We start from the raw sequence: 5915 nt of genomic DNA, 5'->3' as shown, positions 1-5915 counted from the left end.
TGGTGTGTGCGTGCGCACGCCCAGGAAATTTTTTAAAAGTGTGCGTACACACAGAGGTGTGCGTACGCACAGGTGTCAAAACTCAAATTGGTCTGTTCACTCGCACGACCTGTGCCAGCACCCCCAACAGACTGACCTTCCTGACGTGTGTGTCCGCACAGGTTAAAAATTTTCCTTAGATATGTGCGCACAGAAATTGTGTTAGGACTGCAAACAGAGCGCACTTCCCTGCCTATGCGTGTGCACAGATGTGTGTGCGTCCGCACAGGTTGAAATTCTTGCAGGGTGTGCGTCCGCACGAGAGTGTGCACCCGCACATATCAGTAATTTGCAGAATTTCAGATTTTTAACACCAACTTTGAATGATCATAACCTCCTCTACAAAATTCCAATTTTTACAAAATTTATATCGATTTAAAGGGTTTTCAGAGATCTTTAATTCTAAAATATTTCAATCAATTTCAAAAACTGGGGCAAAAATTATGACCGGACAAAGTTCACCAAAAATCCAATTTTACCAATCTTTACAATTACCACCATATCTTACCATACCCATTACCAAAACATACCAAACCATCCAAAACTCCATTTTTCATCAAAATGTACCTGTTGTATCATAATACACCAACCTTATCCCATTCTCCTTCTCATTTCATTACTCTTAAACCCAACATCAACTATATAACACTTGTGAATAAAATCACCATCAAACCCACCATTTTATAAACCATAACACTACAATTATCATAAAGAACCAACTTCCAATCCATACAATCATTCAACAACATCATATCATTATAATTCATCACAATCAACCCAATATTCATCAATTCATCAACATTTAACACACCAATCATTATTTTAGTTCAACATATCCTATTGGTCACTAGCCTATGTGTCCATGAATATTATATACTACATAGAGGAAACCGAAACCATACCTTGGCCGATCCCCTATATGTCCAAAACTCAAGATTTGAGCACCAAAGAGCTTTCAACTAAAATTCCAAGCTTTCAATCCCACTCCACTAAGCACAATTAAGTTCCAAAAGCTCCCAAAGCCACAATAATCAAACTATAAACATATAAATCACCTCAAATCAACCTAGGGTTCTAATTAAACATAAATTCACAAGGTTTTAGTGGCTCTTACCTTCTCCAACAGATTTAATAGCAAGAATCCAAGGCTAAGCAAGGATTAGAGCAAACCTAAACACCAAGAATCACAAAAACTCACTTAGGCACAAACCCTAAGTATCCGAAATTTTCAAGAGAGAAACAGGGAAGATTTCGTGAGTACCTTTAGGTTTTCTTGGGTGGGTTTTGTAGATCTCTTCACAAGGAACGCGTAGCCGCAAACGGTGCGGCGATCGAAGCTCTCTAGCTCAAGATATGAGCTTTAAAAGATTGAGATGAATAGTGCTTCTTTCTCCTCTCTTCCCTTTTCTTTTCTGCTATGTGTGTTGTATTTAATTGGTGTTGTGGCTGGTTTGGCTCATTAAAGGAGCCTTTTATATGTTGGGCTTGGGCCTAATTTGGGCCCGGTCTAACCCGTTAGCGTTTTTAGCTCGTTTGGCCCAACTTCGGGCCAAACCTTTAAAATTAATGCCCGATTTTCTATTTCTAATGTTTTTCTAAGGTTTTTTACGGTTTTCACTTTTTCTCATGCAGTACCGGGCAGACTTGAACCGGTTGAACTGGTTCAACTGCCGGTTCGCAACTTTTCATGGTTTTTCGCAGAAGGCACATTTTCTGACTCAGAAAAACCTACTGAGTCCAAAAATCACCTTTAAATCCTCAAATTCTCACTCTAACTTTTTGAAGTCTAATTAAGACAATTAATCACTTAATTAACCAGTTGATTAATCGCGGTTCTTACATAGGGACCTGTGCGGACGCACACACGTGTGCGTCTGCACACGTGGCTAAAAGTTCCCTTGTGCGTACGCACAGGTACTCGTGCGCACGCACACATCGCTGTTTGTACTTTCCTTGTTTTCTTCATGTTTTCTCCCTTGTACATGCTTCCTTCCACTTTTGGTCATCCATTCTTACCTCTAAGGCCTGAAATTACTCACAAACCATATCACGGCATCGAATGACATGAAAGTGAGATTTAAAATCACTAATCTAAGCATTAAAATGCATGTTTTCACTTTCAGAATCAAATTAGGGATCAAACACAAAAGTATGCTATTTTGGTATTTAAGTGTGAGTTCATATGCTAGAATCCATTCAATTCAAGCCAAAATACATCGGAAAATATGGACTTATCAATTCCCCCACACTTAAACAATAACATGTCCTCATGCTAAACCAACAAGGAGAATGATCAAAGGGGTAATCAACTTATTAAATGCAACTATCTATATGCATGCGAGTATATATATACTACTATACCTATATATCTATCTACGGTATCTATATGAAATTGGTGAAAACAAACAATCAAATTTCCAAGCAAGTATAGACAATTATGGCAAAACAAGGGAATAATCCATTGCAACTAAAATCTAGATAATTGATTCAACTCATCAAAATGAAGCAACTTGCATGAATGCATGATAGGAAGCATGGAAATATAGAGTTGAGTAATTGAACCCTCACTAGGTGTGTATACACTCCAATCACTTGGTGTCTAGGGTTTCAATCTCTCAAGTCTCCTCCAATCATATTTTCAAGGATTTGCCTTTCATCTAACACTCAACAACAAGTGATGCATGAATGCAATAATCATGAGGACTTCATATGGTTGTAATGGGGTTAGGGTAAAGGTGGGATAGATATGGCTAAGTGAAATAAATGCAATTGAATCATTGATTAGTTTTCTGCTTTAAGGTTGTTATGTGCTAAAGTCAAGAACAATAGAGTAAATAAAGCTCAAAGGGGTTAAAAATGGTAGATGCAATGGGTAGGCAGTATGGGTGAAGTAAGCTTTTAAACAAAGATGGCCTCAATCATGTTCAATGTAATTCAAAACATCAATCATTGGAACTAAAGAATTAAGAAAAACCAAGATTACAATCATAGAAGGGATATATCATACAATGAAAAAAATTAGTGGTTAAAATGTGTAACCACTCAATATAGCCCAAAAACTCACAAGGTAATTATTCTTTACTCTTCTATGTTCCAAAAAGAAATCATTCAAGCAAGTTTGAAAACAATTTTCTCAATCAATTCAATAGAAAGTCCAAAATTCTTGGAAATTCTTGTTGTTTTTTCACAAAATTTATTTCCCATATATGTATGTATGTATGTTGTGATGGATGCAAAATTTCAAAATTTTCTAGTTCTCCTAATTTTCAACAAGCAAAAATTAACATGAACAATTAGGATTCTCATGAGCTAGGCATAAACTATTCACATCATCCAATCACAATCCATATCTATACCATATACCATGCAATATAAACTGCGATATGCATAAATATACCAAAAATGAAAGTGCAATACTAAATATAACTAGAAACAACTAATATATATATATATATATATATATATATATATATACTAAAGTAAGAAGTGCATAAGTTAAAGTACTAAAAGTATCCACAAAAAGTGTAATAAAGGCTGAAAATAAACTAAAATGGCAAGTGTTCGGAGAAGAATATTTACACCCAAAAATAGTGGAACCTCCCTCGCACTTAGATGATGCACGGTCCTCCGTGCCAGAAACGACTGGGGAGAGTAACTCTATGAAGCTCCACCGCCTAGTGGTGGTGGATGGTGGTGACGCTGATAAACAATCACAACTCTGGATGTTACTGGAGCGGTCTCAGCTTTCTACTGCTCAACTATCAGGTCAGCTGTCTCAACTGTCATCTCTACTATAGGCTCAGGTCCAGCTGCTGCTCCTCGACTCTAGGCTCCTCAGCTGTGGGCTCCTCAACCATATGCTCCGTAGGCTCCTCAACTCTCTGAACTACGACCTCCTCAACTGTGGGCTCTGCTGGTCTCAGCTCAGGCTGTGGTGCACGAAATCGTGATCGTTCATTCCTTGGTAACGGCGTCAAAAACTTTATACGCACGTTCATAATCTTAGTTCTTTGTCACAACTTCGCACAACTAACTAGCAAGTGCACTGGGTCATCCAAGTAATAAACCTTACGTGAGTAAGGGTCGATCCTACGGAGATTGTCGGCTTGAAGCAGGCTATGGTCACCTTGTAAATCTCAGTCAGACGGATTCAATTGGTTATGGAGATTTGATAATTAAAATATAAGTAAAATATAAAATAGGATAGAAATACTTATGTAATTCATTGGTGAGAATTTTAGATAAGCGTATGGAGTTGCTTTTGTTCCTTCTGAACCTCTGCTTTCCTGCTGCTTTCATCCAATCATTCATACTCATTTCCATGGCAAGCTGTATGTTGGGCATCACCGTTGTCAATGGCTACATCCCGTCCTTTCAGTGAAAATGGTCCAAATGCACTGTCACCACACAGCTAATCATCTATCGGTTCTCGATCATGCTGGAATAGGATCCAGTGATCCTTTTGCGTCTGTCACTACACCCAGCACTCGCAAGTTTGAAGCTCGTCACAGCCATCCCTTCCCAGATCCTACTCGGAATACCACAGACAAGGTTTAGACTTTCCAGATCTCAAGAATGGCCGCCAATAATTCTAGCCAATACCATGAAGGCTCTGATCGTAAATCAGGAGGCTAAGAGATATGCATTCAAGCTTGCTTTCATGTAGAACGGAAGTGTTTGTCAGGCACGCGTTCATAAGTGTGAATGGTGAGGAGTGTCACATAATCATCACATTCATCATGTTCTTGTGTGCGAATGAATATCTTAGAGAAGAAATAGACTTGAGTTGAATGGAAAAACAATAGTACTTTGCATTAATTCATGAGGAACAGCAGAGCTCCACACCTTAATCTATGGTGTGTAGAAACTCTACTGTTGAAAATACATAAATGAAAATAGGGTAGACATGGCCGAATGGCCAGCCTCCCATGGAGGTCTAGAGATCTAAAATGATCAAAAGATTATCCAAAGATAAACTAAAGATAAAAAAAAGATGTAAATACAATAGTAAAAAGTCCTATTTATACTAAACTAGTTACTAGGGTTTACAGAGATAAGTAAATAATGCAGAAATCCACTTCCGGGCCCACTTGGTGTGTGCTTGGACTGAGCATTGAGCTTTCATATGTAGAGACTCTTTTTGGAGTTAAACGCCAGGTTGTAGCCTGTTTCTGGCGTTTAACTCTGATTTGCAACCTGTTTCTGGCGTTTAACTCCAGAATAGGGTAGAAAGCTGGCGTTAAACGCCAGTTTGCATCGTCTAAACTTGGGAAAAATATGGACTATTATATATTGCTAGAAAGCCCTGGATGTCTACTTTTCAACGCAATTGAGAGCGCGCCAATTGGGTTTCTGTAGCTCCAGAAAATCCACTTTGAGTGCAGGGAGGTCAAAATCCAATAGCATCTGCAGTCCTTCTTCAGCCTCTAAATCAGATTTTTGCTCAAGTCCCTCAATTTCAGCCAGAAATTACCTAAAATCACAGAAAAATACACAAACTCATAGTAAAGTCCAGAAATGTGATTTTTATTTAAAAACTAATAGAAATATACTAAAAACTAACTAAATTATACTAAAAAATATGTAAAAATAATGCCAAAAAGCGTATAAATTATCCACTCATCAGGCTGCTCCTGGGGCTCGACTGCCTAACCAGCTTCAGTTGCTGGCTCCCAGATGCAGGCTCCTCGGCCTCTGGCTCTGGTGTATCTGGAGGAGGTAGCCTAGGGTCTCTGCTCTCAAACTTCGCCACTATCCACTGGAAGCGGCGAGCGTTGTGGTGCTCATAGTGGTGCACGGCCTGAAGGATATCCCGACACAACTCATATGGTGTCTGAGGTTGGGGTGTGGGTACGAGAGCTGCAGGAGGTGCTGAA

Source organism: Arachis hypogaea, chromosome 19 (assembly GCF_003086295.3).
Source record: "Arachis hypogaea cultivar Tifrunner chromosome 19, arahy.Tifrunner.gnm2.J5K5, whole genome shotgun sequence".
Taxonomy (NCBI): Eukaryota; Viridiplantae; Streptophyta; class Magnoliopsida; order Fabales; family Fabaceae; genus Arachis; species Arachis hypogaea.
Note: the sequence above shows the minus strand (reverse complement) of the source record.